The 25,635-nt window shown below is 45.9% G+C and overlaps 1 long non-coding RNA gene across 2 annotated transcripts; it reads left to right on the top strand.

The window, feature by feature from the left end:
- Positions 1-564: 564 nt before the first annotated feature.
- On the top strand, positions 565-2,178 carry LOC125553709 (uncharacterized). 2 transcript variants are annotated; one of them, XR_015602016.1, is made up of 4 exons: positions 565-854; positions 943-1,042; positions 1,154-1,304; positions 2,029-2,178. It is a non-coding gene; the product is annotated as an uncharacterized LOC125553709 (long non-coding RNA). The 2 variants fall into 2 exon arrangements; XR_007304161.2 differs by having other exon boundaries at positions 970-1,042.
- Positions 2,179-25,635: the final 23,457 nt, after the last annotated feature.

The raw sequence follows: 25,635 nt of genomic DNA on the forward strand, positions 1-25,635 counted from the left end.
TATAACATTGAACCAAGCAGTTAACTAAACACCACAACAAATGAACCAAACATTAACTGAGCACCACATTGCACAATATAACATACTCCTAATAGAAGATCAAACAGTTAACCGAACAGTTAACTACAACCAATTGTAGCAATTGTATTCTCTCTCTAATAATAAAGCACAGATTGATTCTCCGGGTTCACCGTCACGGTGTTTTTACACAAAAGTCCCTGACTTTTTCTGAAATCAACCCGCAATCCTATTGTTAAGTCGACCTGACGGTATGGGGAACAGAAAAAAAAGAAACTGAAAAATCCCACCCGGACGACGGGACGAGCCACGACCTTGCCTCCCATCTCAACCTCCAGCACCCCGCCCCCGCCCCTCCGCTGCGTGCCGCCACCACCGGCTCGCGCCCCTTCGCCGCGCGCCGCCCTGGTCGCCGCCACCGGCCTTTCATCGCCTCAATGCCCGACGCCTGAATCTCGCAGGCTCGCCGCACACGTGCTCCCTTGCCAAGTTCGTCCAGGCAGCCGCCATACTCGTTGCCATTGCCGACTTCCCCTGTGGCGCCAATCTCAAGAGCCTCGAAAACTTCTCCGACAGCTCAATTCTGTGCATCTCGGCTCGATTACTTCAATGAGGAGGAAGATGACGATGTGGCGGAGCTCCTGGACACGGCCGCCTGACCCGGGGACGGCGGGGAGGTCTTCAGCGACGGTGGCCTCTGGTGCATGCAGAGGTCTATGTGGAGGCGGAAATTTAATTCGACCTCACCTTGGGCTGCCGGCCTCCCCAAGTTCCTGCTGCCGGCGGCCTCCCGAAGCTCCAGCCCACCTCCTCCCCGAGCCCCAAGCACGAACAAGGTACCGTGCTGCACACCTGAAAGTCACCCAGCTACTCCCTGTAAGCCAAATCCCCTTTTGAAATTGAGCAGTTGAGCAAATTAACTAGGAAACCTTGACACACGTTTGCGTCCAGTAGCTCGATCTGCTGATGCTAGGAGGGGATTACCATTAGAGCTACAGCCGGTGTTGAGCACTCATAGTTTCAGGTTATTATTTCTTACTCAGAGTATTTAATTTTTTCGAGATGGATGTGGGTGATTCGATTGGAAAGAATTCTTTCAGTCTGTAACCCAGTTTATGCCTCAAATAACACGTAGATCTATTGATTGATTCTTGACATCAACGCACTGAATGGGCTCAGAAACGGAGAAGTGCCATGGTGTACTGTGGGTTTCAGCCTTTCTGGAGATGCATAGTTCAACAATATTCTGTATTATTGGAGCAAGCTTTTCATCCATAAATTCTAAGGTCACTTACCTTCTCTTTCTTTTCATCTGCAATTCTATGTAATGCGCGGCCCCTTTCTTCAAAGTTGTTTGCTAATGTATGAGCCCAACCTAAAATTAATTATGCTAATGATGAGTGTTTTAGTTTCCTAGATGGTGATGCTTTTGTTATGGGAGTGATGTGCTTTCTATTTTCATGTCTAGACTTGGTTTCATCTTTGTTCACAAGGTGAACTCCACTAAATCTTTAGATGTTTATACATTCAGTGCACACACATATATATCCCATCCGCTTTATGCTGCACCTCCATGAATGCAGAGCTCCCGTGGAAGCTTGGACAAAAGTAAGAAGTAAACCGCAGGCTTGAAATTGCAAGAAGCAACCTGCTTTGATTCAAATAATTTTGGCAGTCTGCCCATCTATTAGGAGAATTCTGTGCCAATTAATTTCTCCAGTATGCAGCCATGCTGTTTGATTAGTCAGAGTTTTCTTAGTCTCTTCAGACTCCAATACAGTTGTTTTTTGTGGCCCAAAAACTGTTGCAAAGCAGATATAAGTGGTGATGTAGCCTAGAACAGAAAAACTAATCTGAAAAATACCTTTTCCTTGAGAAATTGGAAATGTCACTTGGACTGGAAAAGCATAGCTAGATAATACTGATTAATTCCACCCTTGGCATGATCATATTCGTGTAGCCTGTCCTTTTGGTCTCCAAACATCGACAATTAATTTTTTTCGTCTATAGATTATTGAGCATATGACGGGTATATGATGAAATACACGCGAGGCAGGAGTGCAGCGCCTGACGGTGGCCGTGTGTTTCTCCGCATCTACAGACAGGCTCCTGGATCAATCCGGCAAATACACAATACGTGCATGGCTCGATTGAGAGCTCCCGCATGTAAGTATAACAACCAGGTTCACAGTCAAGTTCGTCTATAACTACTTGAATTTTCTTTTCAGTTCCTCCTTATTTCATAAGAAGTTACTGATTAATTGTCTCTTATTCATTCAATCTCCTTAGCTTACATGCCAGATCACACTCCAACCAATACACGACGGAACATCCAGTGGAGAAGAAGGTGATCAGTTGGTTCATGCAGAGCAACTCTTCACGTTCAGTTCCTCAATACAGTTTCTACAGTGATCAGGGACCGTTGTGTCAGCGGATAGCGCGGGCGAGTGATTCTCCAGGGGCTGGCGATGCCTCTCACCTGTTCATCTCCATAGTCATGCCCAATCTTCTAGCTGTCGTTCACCAGGCTCTTCATCAACCTCGGTGCAACCCTACGAACCACCAGCATAGATAACCTATCTACTTCCTAGATAATCTTTTTATGTGCTATTAGTTAGCTTCTCTATAATATGCATGTATGTCTTCTTTAAGGTTCTTGTTTTGTTGAAATTTGGTCGTTCTAGGATAGGTTTGATCCTCTGTTAACCATTTAACTTAGACGAACAAAGCTTATCTTACTTTTTTCAAAGAACAAAATTATTTTACTTAATTACTTGGTTGAATACCAACATGTGCAGATATGCTTTGAGCAGACTCATGTACGTGTGTTCCTGGTCTGCAGGTGAAAGCTTCAGAGTCATCTGCTGCTTCTAGGAAATATTGCTTTTTAGAAGTGTACCGCGTAATCTAAGCAAATACCAGTATCCATAACCTGGCATGTACAAGGCATCGGATCCAAATGAATATGTTATATGCTGACATATAGTAGTTTAGGATGTAATGGTTTGGCATAGGAGTTTCCCAGTTTTGGTTTTATGTTGTGTTAATGGGTTTTGCACAAACATAATGGCATAGCTCTGAATTTGGGTCCTCGGGATCAAAATATTACTGTTATAAACAATCTAATCATTTTCCTTTTCCAAGGAAGGTTCTTTGGTTATCATCAGTAGAAGCGGGGTTGGATTCGTTGACAGATGTTAAATGATGGTCAAGGTTTTTTCTCTGTCAACGATGGTTGATTGATCTTGTGGTGGCAGTTCTATCGTGTTTCACATGGCTGCATCTTACAGGTTTTGCCGCCTCGCTCTGCACCCTTCAAGTTGTGGTTGTATGAAGGATGAACCTATGTCTCATTTTTTTGAGGGCGAACATATGTACCATTTCCTTGCTTTAATAGTTTAATTATTGGAAAAATTAGTATATGTTCAAATTATTCATCTCTGACACCAAGCAAAAACTTTTTTGAAATCCTTTGAAGACTACACGAAATAGCTTCAGAGTGGTCATCATAAACATGTACCTATTTGAAGATCTTATATTAAGTAGTCCTCGATATATTCAGTGGTGTGCTTGCAAAATCATCTGGTATGTCATGCTATGTTGCATCTACTTCCCATTATTTTCGGCTTATAAATTGTTAATACTTTGTGGATCCTAAAAATGGTACTATGCGGAGAAGCAGCAAACACTGTATATATTGCTGTTTGAGAAAAATATAACACCCCAATATTTAACTCTTTGTTTCTTTTTTACTTGTAAAGGAACTACCTCAGATAGATATATGATCCATCACCTTTAAAATAAGGTTAGTATGAAGTCGAGTAGGACAAAACATCGTCTTGGATTTGCACGGTAACCGATGTTTTCTCCCGTTGCAACGCATGGGCCCTTTTGCTAGTTGTTTCTCATGTATTTACTACAGCCAAATTCAATTTATTCCTCACATGGTATACAATAACAGAATGCACCCATAATTTTGTAAAGATAATTTTGATTTATTTCTCATATGGAAGACAATACAAAATTGCAGCCTGAAGAATTGAACATAACATTTGCATAATTGAACCAAACAGTTAACTGAAGACGACAACTAATTAACAAAACAGTTAATAAGTGAGCACCACACATCACGACATATAGAACATATACACTAGAGCAACAGATTCCATGGTAAAATTAGATATCACCATTCACTAGAATTTGCGAAGGAAAGGCGGGAGCAGCACACGCAATGGGTAAACCGAGTATGCATAACCGGCGTAGCTAGAAAATGGCAAGGTGGTCCTTCAAGATCTAGGGGTCGGCACGAATGGCAGCCATCGCGACCTCATCCGCACGTGCGGCCGCGATTTGCTTCTCCGCTGCCAAATGCTCCTTGAGGTCCTGGCTATACTGCGTGCACCATGGCTTAGGCCAGTGCTTATTTGGTGGAGGGGTCGGTGATTTGGGTGGAAGGTGTCGCGCTCGCGCCAGCGGTAGGGGCATGTGGGATGTGGAAGGAGGAGGAGGATAGGGGTCGGGTGTGGATTACCTGCCTGGATAAGCGAGGCCGAGGAACGTGAAGGAGGGTCGCCGGCGAGGAGGCGGCAGCGCTGCAAGCAAGGAGTGAAGGTTTCAACTTGGAAAGGAAGGCGGAAAGAGTGGAAATGTGGCTTTTGGTAAGGGGGAGGGGGCGGGGAGGTAGATATTTCCGCGGAAGCCGAAAATTTGGAATCGCTTCAGCCAAAAAACTGGCGCACAAAGTGTCATCGGACATGGTCCCTTATTCAGAACTGGCGCGCTGTGGACTGTAGCCGACGCACCTTCTCTCATAAGCCATGGGCGTACTATACACTGACGATGCTCCAAGATATTTTGTGCTGCATCTCACACGGTTGGTGATAATAAACTGTGTACGATCTACTTGATTTATCGTCTTGATCATTTGAATTACGTAATGGGGTCACAACTACAAAGGACGGTGTTTGAATTGTTAGAACTTATATCTGCAGTACATGTAACTATAGGTGTGCCGTCAAAAAAATTGGAATGATTCAGGGTTCGTTTGTACATTTTTATACATTAACTGGGTTTTCCAGGCATTTTATGCGCATAATTTAAATTTGAACTACATGCACATGCTCTAGTGCATATAAACTTATTGAAAAATTAAATATGTGTCCTTGGTTGCGTGCTTAGGTCCCATGCAAGAAATGAGAATGAATTTCAAACACCCTGCCAGTGTCACTCAGCCGCAAACATTGACATGCCTAGTTTTTAAATTCTAGTAAATCCAAAACTTGTCTGAAATTCATGAAACTTGGCATGCTATCATGTAGCGGCATCAACATGTCGTGGTACAAATTTTGTCCCATTTAGGGCAGGTTTGGGTATAAGCTTCTCACAAACCAGAGCTTCTCACAACAAGCGTGATGGTTTTGGTAGGGAACATGCCACCTTTGGGGATGAAACGATATCCGTTGCCTCTTATTGCTTTCAAAATTTTCGAGTGTCAACATAGAACAACAGGAGTGTTGTGCGAATTTTTGTGATTTTTCAGGGTTTGTTTGGACATTTTTATGCATTAACTGAGTTTTCAATGCATATATGTGCATAATTCAAATTTGAACTACATGCACATGCTTGTGGCACCCGGGCTCAGAGAAACCGGAATGCCTCGTATTCCAGCCCAGAGATTGATGAGAAGTCTTCTGGAATACGACACTGCTTAGTATAGAACAAACCAGCTTTCTATTATTACACGAATATGAATACAAGGTCTTCGATATTACAATGAATAACATCGGCATGACGACACTACACCATCCTCAGTTGCTCTATGCAAGCAGCAGAACAACTCGAAGCAGCGGAAAAACTTCTAGTAGCGGAACAATGACGATGGTGGTGAACTCCACTCCGCAGGGACTCTGGCTGGAACGCTTATCCTAGCTCACACGAACGGAAACCACAACAAGCAATCAAGCAATCACGACATGACCTGCAAACTGGCATGACGCGCCAGGTCAGTACATTGAATGTACTTGCAAGCTCACAATAACCAAAAGCATTCAAGACAAACAACAACATGGTAATTACAGGTTAAGCATGATTTATCATGAGATCATCAGGATAACATGGCATGAACAACATGAACATGATACAGCTAGAACAATATGAGCACGGCATGAACATATAAATCTGACGATATGCAACATGATGACACTATATGCACCATTATTCTGCTCGGGTTACCTCGTAACCATAACATGCATCACTTACCAACCTCGGACATCACACGATCATCTCAGGATCAAATCAATCTTGGTATGAACAATACCGTAGTAATGATTAAATGACCACAAGGAGCTTGATCTTTACCCACGATTCTCGCACAACATCACAAATATCCAACAACTCAGTATCCTCGATACCATGGTGACCATTCACGGATCACAAACAGAACCACTCTTGGCTCAATGGGTTACCTCGTAACCAAACGGTGATCCTTCCAGCGATCACAACCATGACCAACACTTGGTCTCAAACGGTGATCTTTCCGGCGATCACAACCATGACCAACACTTGGTCTCAAACGGTGATCTTTCCGGCGATCACAACCAACTTATCTCCTCATCGAACCATGGTTGTTATTAAGCACATTATTATTATTATTATTATTATTACTGTTGACTCACAGTGTGACTGACATGAACTGGGCCCTTATCCACGGGCATGGCTATTGATAGATTTAATATACACTATGCAGAGGTTAGTACACCGTACCCACACTACGGAACCCATGACCTCGCACTCCCATTCAGGTGGACCAACGACGCTCCGACAAAACCGTCCTACTGCCATGACACTCTCCCGGCCACTCCAACTCACTCCCCACTGGGCTAGTCCTGGGTGGCCCCGTGTCTACCAAAGACACCAATGGCCACCGTCGTGGCAAAACATAAACGGTCCCACCCGGGGACAAGGATCCATAATAACAACGAGCACACAAGGCTTATGTCCGCCTACCTGATCAAGGTAGCGCGCGCCTATAACCTTCCCTCGTTGGAGGCACCGGCGAGAGGCAGGACAATAGACCCAGTTAGGACCTTCCCATAAAGGTAAGCGTGGTTGCACTGGTCAGCTCGATATGGTGGCACCATGACTCAGCCAACAATTGTTCAAGTTCAATTTAATCCGGTTAAACTTGAATGCAATATGCTGAGCCATGATAAAATAACACGATGCAATTTCAATGCATGAGCATGATATCAGCATAAGCACGGGGTGCAACATAACTATCCACCATATCAACAATGAATAATCTCCAACTGAGCATGGCATAATGACGAGCATGAATATCACAAGTACACCACTACTCATAGCATAACATGACCACTAGCATCAACCATAAATACCATGCACGAACTCATCAATAACATTACCGAGTAAACACTTAACCCACTAACAGCAAAGGAACAATGCATATCAACAGTACTCGGTAACCGACGTTAGTCATGCACCGAAGAACATGACCAACCCAACATGTACTACTATCAAGCATAGCAATATGAAAATAATACTAACAAGTAGTTCATGATAACAAGGTGCAAGAAATCATAACATGATGGTAACCGCCGATCCATAAGCATAACCAAACTAACGACAGCAATAGCAAAACAATCATACAGTTATTAAAGATTCAAGTTGAAACCCAATGCTACTGCATGACTATCATGCAAATGGTGGTTGTGGCTTGCCTGGGGTGGAAGAAATCACCGGGAAGAAGTGCGAGAAGCTCGCGGAAAGATTTGCCGGAAACAGTTCTCTCTCGGAGGGGCTATTTACGTGCAAGGGCAAAAAGTTCATTTCTAGAATATTAACACATGGTGAAAGTGATATCAACAGAACGGGCTCGACGAGACGAAGAAGTGGGCTTTGGAATCACCTCATTTGAAGTTGTGGTTGAAAAGTTATAAAGTGTTTTCTGCCAGGGACCTTTCTGTAATGAAAATATTTTCAAACAGGGCCTGGACAGAAAAACAGAAAACACAATTAGAGAAATACAATTTCATTGAACTGAAAACGTATTCTGGGCTGAAGAAGAAACATAATGCGCTTTCTGGAGGAAAACGTATTCGCCAGAATACGCTTTCACTTATCCACTTCAGCAGCTCGGGTCAACGCAGGGACTTACAGGCGGGGCCCGCCACTTATCCACGTGCTCCGGACCGAGTCAATGCCTAAGAGACCGACATGCGGGGCCCGGGGCTCCACTGGACAGCTGACAGGGCGGTGTCTTCCTTCTCCATCGACGCCCGACGGAGCAGAGGGAGGGGAGCGGCGCCGGCGGCCGTCCCGACGCCACCGGCCATCTCCGGTGACCCTCCGGCCACCGGAGTGACCAGGAAGAACAGCCGCATCCGCCCGGATGGTTCTTTCCCGTTGAGAAGCAGCAGAGGGAGCAGGGCTCCGGCTCCAGAGACGGACGGCGGTGACGGTGAAGATGGAATCGGGGCTACGGTGGACGGCAAGAGAGGCAGGGTTCGGGAGGGGTTCGCCGGGGTTGAGGAACTCTTCTGGAGGTGGAAAGGAGGAGGGATGGGCTCGGCCTCGAGGGAATTTAGGCAGATGGCCGCGGCGGCCATGGTGGCCAACATAGGCGAGGAGAGCTCCTGGAGCTCGTGGGAGAGGTCAGGGAGGAGTAGTGGAGTGAGGCGAAGAGCTTGGTGCGGTTAGGAGGCCTCGGGGCTGCTTAAATAGCCGAGGGGAGGAGGAAGCCGTGCTGGCGTCGCCGCGGACGCGTGCCCGGCACCGCGGACGCGGGACGCGTGTGCACACGCATGATCTCAGAGGCAGGTGATGAGGAAGGATCAGTGGGGGCTCTCATGGAGCAGAGGAGGCCAAGGGACGCAGGGGAGAAGCGGCCGAGGTGAGCTTGGAGTCAAACGGAGCACTGTGCCCCCGTGGGCGTTCGACGGCGAGCATCGGTGAGGAAACAGACGGAGGGGGAGAGGGGTCCAGGGGAATGGCGACGACGAGAGGAAGACAATGGACACGGTCACGTGCGCGAAGGCGACGAGATGAGGAGGTGTCGCAGCACAAACAACCACTAGACGCGGTCACTGCACACAGAGCGCGTGCACAGGCTTGCCATCATCGCAGTCACCGCGTGCACTGGCATGTAGTGGGGCAAATGAGCTTGAACATGTTGTCTAGTGGTAAGTCCTTCCAGGGGAGGTTACAACTGAGGTGGTAGTTTGGTGAAAAAGGCTCTGGTTAATTGGTAATCACCCTTTGAAGTTTAGTGCAGTCAACTTGGATGAACACTGGTGATCAACAGGAAGGTGATTGGGAGCAATGGAGTTGTCTGTGAGGTTTAGGGTAAGAAGGACTTTCATCCTGGTAACTTTGAGAAGGTTAAGACCAAGATTTAAGGTAGTTGCTTTACAACCACATAAACTGGTCCAGAAATGAGATTTGGATGATGCACTCACATAGTGAGTCTAATTGAGCTCAAATTTGGCAAGTCATTATGATTTGGTCATAGTAAGAAGCTGTAAAAATTTCATACCAATTGGATTCACCAAAATGATACTTCCTTCATAGCTATCTTCACTGACCAGAATCTTGCAAAAATTATAGAGGATTATTGGATTGATTAATTCGTCGCAAATTTTGTGGAGAGAGGTTTTATGGTCATGAGAATGCTCTGGAAAATTTTCAGGCAAAATGAAGAAATATAAAATGTACTTGCTTCACAATCTGAAAATATTGCCAAAAGCAAAGATTTGATTCCTGTGCTCACATAGATGATTGGATGGGGCTGAAATTTAGAGTATTCTCCACATATGAGCACATGAAGTAGTGTGAAAAATGTCAACTCATTTGGATAAACCTATCTAGCACTTCCTTCACAAAGGCTTCCCTCAGACATGAACTTTTGAAAAATCACTGAGGAAGTTTGGCTAGGAAAATAAAGTTTAATTTTGGCACAGGTCAATTATTCGGACAGGAAAATATGTCCAAGAAGTTTGGGGTCAAATGGTCAAAGATAAATAGCACTTGCTTCACAATGTGCCATTTAGGACAGAATAGGAAATGAATTTATTGAGCATGATGAGAAATATGACCAATGAAATATTTTTCCATATTTGAGGACGATATGAACCAAAAAATTTATAAGAATTATTTGGGGATTTTTGGATGGGCAGAAATATAGGTTGCTTCACAACCTAGGGCAGATAGGGTTATTCCTTTAATAGGAAAAGGAATTTTCTTAAGAAAAAGAAATTAGGGTTTGGTCATGGAGTGAAGTGACATGATCTTGGCAAGGTTTTTGGGAATTATGAGCCACTTGGGAGAGGAAATGAAGATGATTTCCCAGGTGACAAGGCCACAGAACCACTTCAAAAAGAAAAACAAAGCAAAAAACCAATAATTCAAAAAGAAAAAGAAAAGGGCCAAAACCAGGTTGTTACAATGCTCTAGCGCATATAAATTGGTTGAAAAATCAAATTTGCGTCCTTGTGTGCATGCTTAGGTCCCATGCAAGAAATGGGAATGAATTTGAAACACCGGGGCACCGTTGATTGCCGGCAAAACATTGAGATGCCTGGTTTTTAAATTCTAGTAAATCCAAAACTCGTGTGAAATTCATGAAACTTGGCATGCTATCATGTAGCGGCATCAACATGCCGTGGTACAAATTTTGTCCCATATGGGGCAGGTTTGGGTACATGCTTCTCACAAACTGGAGCTTTTGACAACAAGCATGATGGTTTTCGGTAGGGAACGTCCCACCTTTGGGGACGAAACGATATCCATTGCCTCTTATTGCTTCCAAATTTTTTCTCGTGTCAACATAGAACAACATGAGTGTTGTGTGAATTTTTGTGATTTTTCAAGATTCGTTTGGACATTTTTATGCATTAACTGAGTTTTCAATGCATTTTATGTGCATAATTCAAATTTGAACTGCATGCACATGCTCCAGTGCATATAAATTGGTTGAAAAATCAAATCCATGCCCTTGGGTGCATGCTTAGGTCCCATGCAAGAAATGGGAATGAATTTCAAACACCGGGGCACCGTTGATTGCCGGCAAAACATTGAGATGCATGGTTTTTAAATTCTAGTAAATCCAAAACTCGTCTAAAATTCATGATACTTGGCGTGCTATCATGGAGCGGGATCAACATGCCGTGGTACAATTTTTGTCCCATTTGGGACAGATTTGGGTATATGCTTCTCACAAACCGGAGCTTCTCACAACAAGCATGATGGTTTTCGGTAGGGAACGTCCCACCTTTGGGGATGAAACGATATCCATTGCCTCTTATTTCTTTCAATTTTTTTTCTCGTGTCAACATAGAAAAACAGGAGTGTTGTGCGAATTTTTGTGATTTTTTGGGGTTCGTTTGGACATTTTTATGCATTAGCTGAGTTTTCAATGCATGTTATGTGCATAATTCAAATTTGAACTACGTGCACATGCTCCAGTGCATATAAATTGGTTGAAAAATCAAATCTGTGTCCCTGGGTGTATGCTTAGGTCCCATGTAAGAAATGGGAATGAATTTCAAACACCGGGGCACCGTTGATTGCCGACAAAACATTGAGATGCTTGGTTTTTAAATTCTAGTAAATCCAAAACTTGTCTGAAATTCATGAAACTTGGCATGCTATCATGGAGCGGCATCAACATGTCGTGGTACAAATTTTGTTCCATTTGGGGCAGGTTTGGGTATATGCTTCTCACAAACCGGAGCTTCTCACAACAAGCATGATGGTTTTCGGTAGGGAACATCCCACCTTTGGGGACGAAACAATATCCATTGCCTCTTATTGCTTTCAATTTTTTTCTCGTGTCAACATAGAACAACATGAGTGTTGTGTGAATTTTTTGTGTTTTTTCGGGGTTCATTTGGACATTTTTATGCATTAACTGAGTTTTCAATGCATTTTATGTGCATAATTCAAATTTGAACTACATGCACATGCTCCAGTGCATATAAATTGGTTGAAAAATCAAATCTGTGTCCTTGGGTGCATGCTTAGGTCCCATGCAAGAAATGGGCATGAATTTCAAACACCGGGGCACCATTGATTGCCGACAAAACATTGAGATGACTGGTTTTTAAATTCTAGTAAATTCAAAATTCTGTTAACCATTCATGTGACGCCACGTGTCTTGGTTTTAATGGCTGTAGGAGGTGTCGCGTGGACAGCTGCTTGACCTTGACCGAACGGGAGGCGTGCGAGCGCCGTCCGGTCCTCATGCTGACCGAGAGGCGTGTAAGCTGTCCTCGAGTGCGCAGGCTTACCAGGAAGCGTGCGAGCTGTACGCTACACAGGCTCACTGGGAAGCGAGCCCTTTGATTTCCATGGCCGCCCGCCTTGCTCGCATCCTCTCCATTAATGGCGCCCAAGCCGCAGTTTAATTCGCCTTTTGAATATAAAACACTCATCACAAACGTTTTAGTTAGAACACCCGTATGCATACCGACAGCTTCCCCAGGAAGCAAAGAGAAAATGTGGCGAGTAGGATTTCCGCAGCTCTTGATCGCAAACAATTTATAGAACACCCGTATGCAAAGTGAGAGCAGCGCATGATTTGTGCATCCCTTCAACGCAAACAGTTGTTCTGGATGACCCGTGTGCAACCACGTACAAACAATTTGGTAAGATTTGCATTTGTCATATTGGGTATGTTGCCATTTGTCAAACTAGAAAAATTTACATTTGTTGATCTAGTAACGTTGCCATTTGTCAATCCTTGTAACACTGCGATTTGTCAAAATATGCAGCTAGAAATCATTAGCACTATGTAATTTTTGCAACTAAAATTCAGTAATTAAGCATAGATTTCATCCATACATTAAGCAGTCGTTCTTAATTTATACAAACAGTTCAACTCGACAGCTGAATCGACCAAAATTCTCCCCAATTGTTGCCAACCACGTACTGAAATAGCTAGTTCAACTATATATACTAGCTAATTTTAAGTACGTTGTACAGTTTGACCACACATCTATAGTCATATGAACTGAACAAAATAGCCCCTAAATACTACTACTACCACGGAGGGGCTTTGTGCTACTTCCGGCAGCCTCTCCTCTGCCGAGCGCGCTCAGTAAGAGGCAGAGGAGGAGGAGCCTACCGACGAGCTGGACAAATGCAACACGGTGCCTGTCGTTGCTGCACGTTCAGCGACGCTCGCCAGCTCGAACGCCCACTGCCGCTCCAGACGGTCCCTCTCGAAGTGGTTGGACTGCTCGTAGAGCTCCCGATGCCTCGCCTCTGCTTTGGCGTGTGCTGCGGCCACGACTGCTATAAGGCTCTTTGCGTGCTCGGCGAGGCGCTCCTCCTCTTCCCGTAGGAACTCGATGTAGCGCGCAAGGTCGCTGACGCACGTGCGGGCCTCCACCTCCGCCCCCTCCTTCAGGCGGCAGTGGCGGAGCGGGTGATGATCCCGGCGGTCGACGGTGGGCTGGCAGCCATGACGGCCGACGATGGGGTGGCGACCACGACCACCACCTCCCGCCTTCGGGCCGTGGTGGCGGAGCGGGTGATGGCCACGGTGGCCGGCAGTAGGGTGGTGGCCACGACGGGCACCTCCCGCCTTCGGGCCGTGGCAGCGGAGCGGGATATGGCCCTGACTTTTGACGGTGGTGTGGCGGCAACGGCGGCCGGCAACAGCTGCCGACGGGCAGCGGCGGTGGAGCGTGTGGTGGGTGTTCCGCGCACACCCAACAGGGACGCCATGCGCACTACACTACGTCGGAGACTGCGCCGCCGCCGCGGTGTAGCCTCCCAGCTGGAGCTGTCCTCTGATGACGGCGGAGTGACTGAACGACGACGACGGACCGGTGCCATTGGCGATTGTGGAAGAAGCAGAAGAGATAAGCTACAGGGAGGGAGGGGAAAATGCGACGCAGGACTCGCCGACCGTGAGGGTTTTTATAGCAGGCCAGTAAGCATTGGGATTTTGAGGGATTTCACCGAGGCGGGCGGGGAGCTTGCGCGGGAACCTGCGAGGTTGCGTGGGAACGGGCTCACCGACGATTCATTGGTGCCACCGTTTGGCCAAAAGAACGCCCCTGCGCGCTGCGCAAGCTTGCGCTGTAAGCCGTCTGCGGCGCCCGGGTGACAAGACGTGCGTGAGGAGGACGAGAGGACACATACACATACAGTTAATAAAAAATGTTTGTGATTTAATTACCTACTATACCCCCGTCCTGATTTATAAGTAGGATCTATTAACTAATAAAATACGAATGCATGTCCCCATAGATTATATCATTGGAGTCGTATTTGAACATAGTTTCCAGCTATACAATTTTTGTAACATGCATTAACATTTTTTGGGTTAAATTTAAGGTTATACACCAGCAAGGGTTTGCCCGCAACATACACAGCTTATTCCATCACAAACAGCTCTGATGGATCAACTGTCTGCCACGTATCGCACACGCAACTCTAATCTCATTCGTACTTGATGTCTCCGACATCTCTCGCACAGTTCGTCTTATTTGCCACGTATCACTGTGCCGTCCTCTGCTCGCGTCCCTCGGCAAGCTCTGCTCACCATTAGGTGCCGCAGCACGCTGTGCTCGCCATTAGGCGCCGCGGCGCGCTCGGTCGCGTCCGTTGGCATGCTCTGCTCGTGTCCATCGGCGCGCTCGGCTTGTGGACAACTTTTCCTTGAGGCGACCGCGGAGCGCTCTGCTCGCGTCCCTCCGCGCGTGCTCTGCCAGCGGTTGGGCATGCGCATGATCACGTCGAGGGCCCCATATGCATGCAGTTGCGCCGCACGCGTTGCCACGCGATGCAGTTACGTGCGGCACGATGGAGTTACACGCTGCAAATTAGAACTGCCATCAGGGCCTGCCGATATTCCTGGCCGTCCGACTTCCCCTTTAATTCCCGCGGCCATTATAACCTTAGTCTCTTCAACCTTTCGATCGCGCCCCACAACACAACAAGCACACCCACGATGACACATAGAGAGGGGATGTACGGCGGCGCTCGAATGGAGTTCGGCGAGCATAGAGTGGAGACCAACGCGAGGGAGATGGATCTCTCGGTGTTGTACACCATCGACCTGGTCGTGGTGGACGACTACATCAACAATGTTGAGCAGTTGCTTGCTGGAGACAAGTACAGGGTGGTCGGCATCGACCTCCAGTACACCGCCGGTCGTCCCGGCATAGATTAGAAGGTTGTCATCGCCCAGTTGTGCGTGCGCCATCATGTCCTCATCTACCACCAATGCATGGCCACAGAGCCTTGCGACCGTTTCAACAGGTTTGTCAACAGCACTGACTACAAGTTCGCCACGGTGGATACCAAAGACGATGTAAAAGCGCTCAGTGTTACGGGCTTGGCTTGCAAGAACCTTGTCGAAATCCGTGACCACTACAGGGTCTGGGGCAGCACGAAGCAGGACTCCCTGGTCGAACTCGCCTCGGCCATCATCGACCCCTACTACGAAAAGATGAAGCATGATGCCCAGAGAACAAGTCCCGTATCCTGGCACAAGGCCTGGATGGGGCAACTAGATGAACCTCACCTCAGGTTCGCGGCCAAGAGCGTGTACACATGCACGAGATGCATAGGTGGATCGTTGACATGAGGAAGTGCCTCGTTACCCAAATCGACGATCTCGGATCGAGCCACAAGAAGAGCAAGCGTCACAAGAAGTAGATGATGATCAGATGATCGTTTATGCTAGTTAATCATGCATGTAATATATAGTTTACTTTATTGGTGTGTGTGGAAATGTCATGTGTGTAGTAGCCACCTATGTAATTATGCATGTCACAGTTTACTTTGGTGTGTGCAAATGCCATGGTTGTAGTAGCCACCTATGTAAGTGGATGTTTAATTTGGTTATGCAAGCATGTCCTTATAAGTGTGTGTGTGTGTATATATATATGATGTTGTTCTGTATGCAATCTGATACGTCTCCAACGTATCTATAATTTATGAAGTATTCATGCTATTATATTATCCATCTTAGATGTTTTATATGCATTTATATGCAATTTTATATGATTTTTGGGACTAACCTATTAACCTAGAGCCCAGTGCCAGTTTCTGTTTTCCCCTTTTTTTTGAGTATTGCAGAAAAGGAATACCAAACGCAGTCCAATTGACGTGCCAATTTTTGATGATTTTTTATGGACCAAAAGAAGCCCCCGGAGTAAAAGAGTTGGGCCAGAAGAGTCCCGGGCCGTCCATGAGGGTGGGGGCACGCCCCACCCCCTGGACGTGGGCTCCTATCTCCTGGATGACTCGAAGACCCCCCTAACGTGAAACCGACGCCAAAAATTCCTATAAATACAGAAACCCCTAGAAAATAACCTAGATCGGAAGTTCCGCTGCCGCAAGCCTCTGTAGCCACGAGAAATCAATCTAGGCCCTCTCTGGCACCCTGCCGGAGGGGGCCATCATCACCGGAGGGCATGGAGGAGGATCCCGGAGGGGCCATCATCACCATGAAGGCCAAGGACCAGAGGGGGAACCTCTCCCCATCCAGGGGGGAGGCCATGGAGGAGGAAGCACAAGGGGAGAACCTCTCCTCCTCTCTCTCGGTGACGCCGGAGTGCCATCGGGAGGGGAATCATCGTCGCGGTGATCGTCTTCATCAACATCACCATCATCATCACCATCCTCATCTCTTTTACGCGGTCCACTCTCCCGCACCCCGCTGTAATCCCTACTTGAACATGGTGCTTTATGCCACATATTATGATCCAATGATGTGTTGCCATCCTATGATGTTTTGAGTAGACATCCTTTATCTTTGGGTTGATCGATGATCTAGATTGGTACGAGTTGTATGTTTTATTTTGGTGCTGTCCTATTGTGCCCTCCGAGTCACGCAAGCGTGAGGGATTCCCGCTGTAGGGTGTTGCAATACGTTCATGATTCGCTTATAGTGGGCTGCTTGAGTGACAGAAGCATAAACCCGAGTAAGGGGGTTTTTGTGTATGGGATATAGGGGACTTGATGCTTTAATGCTATGGTTGGGTTTTACCTTAATGATCTTTAGTAGTTGCGAATGCTTGCTAGAGTTCCAATATGAAATTATGTTAGCTTATGCCTCTCCCTTATATGAAATTGCAATGATGACTATCGGTCTTGTTAACAATTGCCTAGGACAATTCCGCACACCGACCCATCATTATTCCACACTCGCTATTTATAATATTTAGTAATATATTCTAACTTTATGATAACAGCTCCTACTTTCATATTTTAGCTCTCTGATACCATGCAAAGTTATCCTCTTCATACCCACAACATATTTTTATTTCTCGTTTCTAGCTGGATGTCAGGACCCCGATTCCAAGTCACATCGATCTAGCTGGTAACACCTCATATCACTTTGCGGCCTCACGCACGGTATTCCCATGGGTGTCGCCTTACCATGCCCCGGGACTGTTTGCGCCTTTTGGCTCACGTATATGATAGTGTTGCTAGCATCCATATGACAGAGAACCCGGGCCGACATGGCTAGTGTGAAACCAAAGCGGCACTAACCTATGGGGACAGGCATACATGAATCATATCGAGCATGTTGGTCAGCAGCGTGTGAATCCGGGCTGTAGCACTGGGCTAACAGGACTCCGGGAAACCCGGGCTATAGCAGGCTAGGCAGGACTCCTGATATCACCGCGTGACATTTCCCCGAAGGGACAGACACAGGAACGAAGTGAAACACATGCCGGCCAGTCAAGTGTCCTGAGCAGTAGTGCTAGGCTAGCAGGACTCCGGTGAACCGAGCTGTAGCGGACTACTATGGCTCATGGAAGCACTAGACTACATTTCCCCATAAGAGAGGCTGCCAAGGATAAACAACTAGATTGTCGGATCCCACAAGTACCAAGCATTTCAATCATACACACAATATGCTCGATATGTGTAAATACAACATGGCATCACAACATAACTCTACAACTCAAGTATTTATTCCTTAGGCTCCGAGGAGCGAGATATTACAAACATGGTTCTCATGACCCAACAATCACAGTATACAAATCAAGCACATGCGGAAGCCTAACATATCTGAGTACAGACATCTACAAATGAAAAAGGCTAAGAAGCCTGACTATCTACCAGATCCTGCCGAGGGCACAAGATCGTAGCTGAGGTATCAAGCTAAACGTTGAAGTCCACGCGGAACTACTAGCGAGACTGAAGTCTCTCTCTGCAAAACATAAATTAAGCAAACGTGAGTACAAAGGTACTCAGCAAGACTTACATCAGAACTAGCTACATATGCATCGGTATCAACAAGGGGGGGGGTGGAGTTTAACTGCAGCAAGCCAGCTTTGACTCAGTGGCTAACCTGAACTACGACTGCAAGCAACTCTTTTTAGGTGGCGCACACGAGTCCACATATTCACCATCCAATACACCACTATGGATCCGCTCCCGTCTCCCTACGAGAAGGCCATCCATAGCACTCACACTTGTCTTGCGAGTTTTAAAGTATCCACTTTCACTTGTCTATGAACTGTTATAGGCAACCCAAAAGTCCATTACCGCGGACACAGCTATTCAAATAGATGATGTTAACCCTGCAGGGGTGTACTTCTTCACACACGCTCTCACCACTTATCGCCATTTACACGACATGTACTCGACAACCTTCAAGCGGAAGCCCAACGAGGGTGTCGGCCATGGCCTACCTAAACACTCAAGTCTCTAGTCCAGGTTTATCGCCTATCCAGGTTCCATCCGTAGGGAGTCCGGCCGAGGTTTCCACATACGGCCCCGAACGATGTGAACAGGGTTCCCGAGACACCAAACGGGCGCCCGGTACACCGTGCCACGGTGTATCTACCGCATCATAGCCCACCCCTAGGGTCAGCGCTACGCACGGCCGCCAACACATATCCTATAAACACCAGAAACTAGTTGCAACTCCTGGACAGAGGACAAGGGTGATCAAGAAGCCGAGAGGGTCCATTGGTTTCGGGCCCAATGCGTGGTAGTAACTGTTTCATGGATCACAAACACAGAACTCAGTTCCTAAGAATGGTTTCAATGAGACAACCCACCATGTACTCCTACATGGACTCTCACCTCTACCTTTACCAAATCATGTTCACACACTTAGCTCACACATTGTAGGACATGTATACACACCTCCGGTTCATCCCCGATGAACCAGGCCTGACACGACTCTATGCAATAGCAGGCATGACAAACAAGCATGGATGAGTAGGCACATCAGGGCTCAAACAACTCCTACTCATGCTAGTGGGTTTCATCTATTTACTGTGGCAATGACAGGTCATGCAGAGGAAAGGGGTTCAACTACCACAACATGTAACAGTTGAATCGTTGTTGTCCTAATCCAGTAAAAGAGAGCAGGAGCGAGAGAGTGGTTTGTATCGGAATGAACAAGGGGTTTTTGCTTGCCTGGCACTTCTGAAGATAACATTGAGTCTTCATCAGTGTCAACGAGCACAGCGTCAGAGCAGCGTCTACCGAGAGGGGACAATTACCAGCAAACAAGGAAGAACACAATCAATGCGATGCAACAATATGATGCATGATCATGACATGGCAATATGCTGTTGATTGAGCTAATGCAACTATCAACTAGTTAAAAGGAGTTGGTTTGAACACTAGGTTCAAATTCAAATTCAAACTATGAATTCAAATAATGCATTATCATGTTTTGGACTAGACAGTGAGGTTAAGTTGTTCAAACATGCATGAAAATTCCATATTCAGATTCCTTGGATTTTTCTGATCATTTTTCATATATAATTTATTTCATTTGGAGTTACGGTTGATTTTCTATGATTTTTAGAAGTTTAGGCAATTTTCTGGAATTTCCTGAATAGAAATAAATCCAGAAATTACATTATTGCATCAGCATTACGTCATGCTGACCTCAGCAGGTCAACAGGGCTGGTCCAGGTCAAACCTGACGTGTGGGATCCACACGTCAGTGACACAGGCTGGTTTGGGTGGATGACAGGTGGGCCTAGTCAACTGCCACGTCAGCCGGGTCAACACTGACGTGTGGGGTCGGTCAACGTGTGACGTGGCAAAGTCAAAATGATAGGTGGGGCCCTCCTGAGATCGGTGCTAATCTAACAGAGTAGTTAACTAACTAATTAGGCACTAGGGCCCACATGGCAGTGGCTCTAGAGGGGTTGGTTAGTGGGATGTTTAACCGCTAATGACGGCCATGTCAGCTACCGGCGTTTAGCCGCCGGCGACCAAATCCGCGGCGGAGGGAGTCAGGATTTCGCTGCAAGGCCCTATTTGGCACGCGGGGAGCATCTACGTGAAGCTGGGGGGCTGCCGCGTTGAGTGGTGGTGGTGTTTGGGCTCGGGGTGGTCAGAAAAGACGCCGACGACGATGTTGGCGGCTGTCGGAGCTCGGGCGAGCTCGGGGTCGTCGCTAGGAGGCACAGCAGGAGGTGCGGAGGGGTGCTGCGGGCTCCTGGGGACACAGCGAGTGCGGTGAAGTGCTCGGTTGCGAGCTTGCGCGGCTGTGGCCACGGCTACGCCATGGCCGGCGGCGAGATGCTCTCGGGCTCGAAGAGGGCGACGACTACACGGCGCAAACGAGTAAGGGGGAAGTGGGGATCAAAGGAGAAGCTCACGGGGAGTGCAGCGGTGGTCCTGGGGAGCTCGAGGAAGCAACGGAGCGGGCGCACGGTCGCCGGCGATCTCGGCGGACCGAGGTTGAAGAAGACGGCGATGGCGGTGCTGCGGTGCGTCCCGGCTTGCTTGACTTGGCGGAGAGGTCGGGGACGATGTGGCAGAGCACCTGGAAATCATCATCGGGGGCAACTGATCATTACCCCAAAATCCAGCTTCCTAGCATTCTTTTATGAATCCAATTGTACTATCTCCTTTCCTTCTATTTGTACCAAATTAATACGTGATTACTCAGACTCATCATGGGGTTAGACTTGCTCCATATATCATTATACCTCTTTTATATCCAATAGTACTTCATCCCTTCATACTCTTGGGGTATCCCACATATCGAGATAAAACTCGTACTTACTTTGTCCGAAGTCCACTCTGTGGAACATCATTGTCTTTTCCAGGGGTCAAGTGTCCTCACAGGGTACTACCACCCTTGAAATACACAAATTCTTCCATAGACCATATTTCTCATATCCTCAAAAATGGTCAAAATCTTTCTTCATAGTGTAACAACTCATAAAATCCAAATCAATACCAAACGATGCTATCTTTATTGATTCTCAAATTATTATAATCTCCTACATTTCCATCACATGCCACAACACCTCAATATAAAAGAAATGTTCCCACTACTACTACTATATTTCTCATAGACTCAAATGTTCCCACTACTACTACTATATTTCTCACAGACTCAACTATTCAACACGCAAATCCTTATTGGGACAATATATGGCAAAGTTCCCTACTTCATTACAACGGAAACATATTACTTCTGACAAGTCTCGTGGTTTCCTTGTGATTTCAAAGCCTCCTTGGGTCCTCAGCTTCCTTTTTGGTCAACCGCTGAGGTAGTGCTCTGACTCCTTGCACCTGAAACAGTTGATATGACTCAGGTCCTTCTTTGTAGAAATTGAGTTGTTCCTAGGATCCAATCTATTTCTCTCCATGGAATTTTCCGTGCCAATCAAGGCTTCTATTTCCTGTGGGTCATACTCTACTTCCTTTTTCAGGAATTCTACTACATCCCCATTCATACAATTCTAGGAGATGTGTCCTTCTTCTCCACATGAATAACATGAATTGGTGCAAGTTTTAATTGGTTTTTCTTTTGGTGTGTCCTTCACCTCTTCCTTCATCACCGGTTCTTCTAAAATTTCCATGAGGGATCCTTTCATTTCTTCTTTCTTCTATTGGATAGTTCTTTGTATCATGGGGTAAATGTGACACTGAGCAGGGTAGTGGGTAGTCCCTTCACATAAGAAACAAGTAATCTGCCTAGTTGGGCATTTTTTAGCTGGGTGACTTTCTTCACAATGAGGGCATTCACCCTTGTGGTCTTTATGGTCATGTCCTATTTCTCCACAAAGCTTGCAGGCACAAGGTTTCTTGATATCATTTCCATAAGGCTTCAACTTCTGGGACACAAGACGAGACTTTAGCAGAGTCAACTTAAATTCTTCCCAAGTGGTTACTCCTTGCCATCCATTGATGGTTTGGTACATCCTCCACCAAGTAGCAAAACCTCTTACAAAGCACTGAAGAGCATGCTGGGCCATATCCTTTCCGACTATAGTGTGATTCTTCATGTGACCTTCCATGTTATGAATCCATCGGTCCAGAAAATATGAGTTCATCTCCATTCATCCTTTATTGGTTCCAAGGGTTTTGGGATGAGATAAGACAGATAGAGAGGGATACAAACAATAGTTTTGAAGATACAGATTTTATTTGTGCCTTGGAAAAACATCAAACAAATACAGCTCACAATCATCGCATCTAACATGGGCATATAACAGGGGTTTGGTCTTCTAAAGGTTAATAAATATTCAAAGCCGTCAAACTTTTCAGGTCTTGTTCATGTCTCTGATGGCTTCTTCCGATCGTGCTTGACCTTCTCAAGTTCTTTTTCCAGATGACATTTGTTGACGCGAAGTCTATCGTGACGTCCTTTAATATTCTAGAGTGGCGTTCCAAATTTCTGGGTTTCAACATCCTTGGCATGAACCATGGTCCTACTGTTCTTCAGTTCCTGACGAATCTCTGGTATCTCGAGGTTTTGCTCCTCCATCTTGGCAACTTTCTGCTTCTGGGTCCTGAGTTCTTCACGAAATGCTTCCTTTTCAAATACGGCTTCCTGCAGGTCCATCTTAAAATTCTTGATGTAATACTCTAGATCCTGGTGATACACCAGCTAAGGTTAAAACTTCATCTTTTGCCGATAAGTGCTCCATTAGCCCTTTTTGTCACCCAATCCTTCCAAAGAAATGCATGCTTAACTCAACACGGTGGCAATAGCATAAGCGGGCGATAACATCATGGATAGCCATATTTATGCCCATTTCTTTGCCATGAGCTATCATTCCATAGTTGATATCTCCTGTCTTGGGGTTTTCTTGACGGCCAAAATCTTGAGTCTTGGCGCTCCATGTTCCGGTATTTCTCTAACACACCTTCATCTCAGGTATCGACAACTTCAATAGTCTGACAAATTCCGTAAGGCTGGATCATAGGAAAAGTCTTCATAGTGTTGTCTTTGGTTCAGGGTGAAGCTCTTCATCTAAAATATGTAAGCCAGGGGTTCTTCGGTAAAGAAATTCAGAAGGGCACGAGAATAACTTAAGTGGATCCTATTCAGAGCCTTCCAAGTGAAAGTGAAACTATCCCTGGGTGGTTTTGGTAATTCCTAACAACATATAGCTCATTGAGCTAATAATATTTCAAGATAAATATTTCAGGAAAGCTCAATGTTTGGCATGGCATGGATTAGAAATGTGGACCCCTCAAAATGCTAAGGACAAAATATTGGCTCAAGCTCAAGCTCAAGCTCAAGACTCTACATTTTACCTTTTAGTGATCCAAGATCACATTGAGTCTATAGGAAAAGCCAATACTATTAAAAGGGGATGATGTGTTGCTTAATGGGTTAATTGCTCAAAATGCTTAGTGATATGCTCCAAAATCCTCAACCACTTTCTCATATCCACATATGTACCAAACCAAAAGTCAAACTCGGCCCCATTGAAACTTTCCATCCGGCGCCACCAAGTTCAGTTGGCATAGCCACTGCCACAAAACCCTAGTCACTTCGGTCCCACAGATAGGGATCTCGGTCTCACCGAGATGGGATTGCAAACTCTCTGTTTCCCTTCATAACATTTCGGTCTAACCGAGATGAGCGATCGGTCCCACCGATTTCGCAATGCAAACTCTCTGTTTCCCCTTCATAACGTTTCGGTCCAACCGAGATGAGCGAACCGGTCCCACCGAGTTTTCCTGACCAACTCTCTGTTTGCTTATTACCAAAATTGGTCCCACCGAGTTTGTCTAATCGGTCTCATCGAGATTACGTTATGCCCTAACCCTAATGAAATCGGTCCCACCGAGTTGACATGTCGGTCCCACCGAAAATCCTAACGTTCACATTTTGAACTGAATCGGTCTGACCAAGTTTTCTGATTCGGTCCCACCGAGTTTGGTAAATTGTGTGTAACGGTTAGTTTTTCTGTGGAGGCTATATATACCCCTCCACCCACTCTTCATTCACGGAGAGAGCCATCAGAACATGCCTACACTTCCATCATACATTTTCTAAGAGAGAACCACCTACACTTGTGTTGAGGTCAAGATATTCCATTCCAACCACATAAATCTTGATCTCTAGCCTTCCCAAGTTGCTTTACACTCAAATCATCTTTCCACCAAATCCAATCATATGAGAGAGAGTTGAGTGTTGTGGAGACTATCATTTGAAGCACAAGAGCAAGGAGTTCATCATCAACACACCATCTATTACCTTTTGGAGAGTGGTGTCTCCTAGATTGGTTAGGTGTCACTTGGGAGCCTCCGTCAAGATTGTGGAGTTGAACCAAGGAGTTTGTATGGGCAAGGAGATCGCCTACGTCGTGAAGATCTACCCTAGTGAGGCAAGTCCTTCGTGGGCGATGGCCATGGTGGGATAGACAAGGTTGCTTCTTCGTGGACCCTTCATGGGTGGAGCCCTCCGTGGACTCGTGCAACCATTACCCTTCATGGGTTGAAGTCTCCATCAACATGGATGTACGATAGCACCACCTATTGGAACCACGCCAAAAATCTCCGTGTCTACATTGTGTTTGCTCCCTCCAAACTCCTCCCTTTACCTTCATGTGCAATGTTTTACATTCCGCTGCTATACTCTTAGACTACATGTGTAGGTTGTTTACTTGACTAGTGCTAAGTTGCTAAAATCTACCAAGACTTAAAATTAGGAAAAGGCCAGATTTTTATTTGGTCAAGTAGTCTAATCACCCCCCTCTAGACATACTTTCGATCCTACATAAGTCACTTCACTCTGGGAATTCTTCAGAGCCTTCAAATTCTCCTAGTCTTCGGAGTCTTCAACCATTATAGTTTCCATTATTCTAATGCACGGTAATTTCCTCTTCATTCCGAAGTGGTCTTAGTTGTCCGATAAATTGTACTCCTTGGAGTGGTCTCACAGTCGAATCTTTGTGTGGTCAAATAGGGAAAGGGAGGTATAGTCTAAATAAAAGTGAATATTTGAATAAGCTCAGAAGAGAGGTAAAAGATTCTTTTTGAAAATAAGGTTTTAGAGAAAAACTTTCATATGGGCTTGCAGTTTCTAGGGGTCACGTCCTACAGTCAACATGTGCTCTGATACCATCTTGTAGCGACCCGACCTCAGACGGTCAAGTCTCTGTGCTTAAGTGTCATCCCTGGATCGGTATGCTGACACACACAGTACTCGAGGATTTATAATAGAGGTAAATCACATGTATAAAGTAACGTAAATACTATTACCTCTATCCATAAAGCGGAAGTAACAACAAGGTTGTGGATTCCCATCAACACCAACGGCAAAGTTGAGTGTAGAAATCGTAACCCTAACGTATCACTTACTCGTCGTAAGAATCCTGCAACATGAGACATTGCAGCCACAAAGGGTCA

This window comes from Triticum urartu, chromosome 4A (assembly GCF_056163025.1).
Source record: "Triticum urartu cultivar PI428250 chromosome 4A, HENAU_Tu73, whole genome shotgun sequence".
NCBI lineage: Eukaryota > Viridiplantae > Streptophyta > Magnoliopsida > Poales > Poaceae > Triticum > Triticum urartu.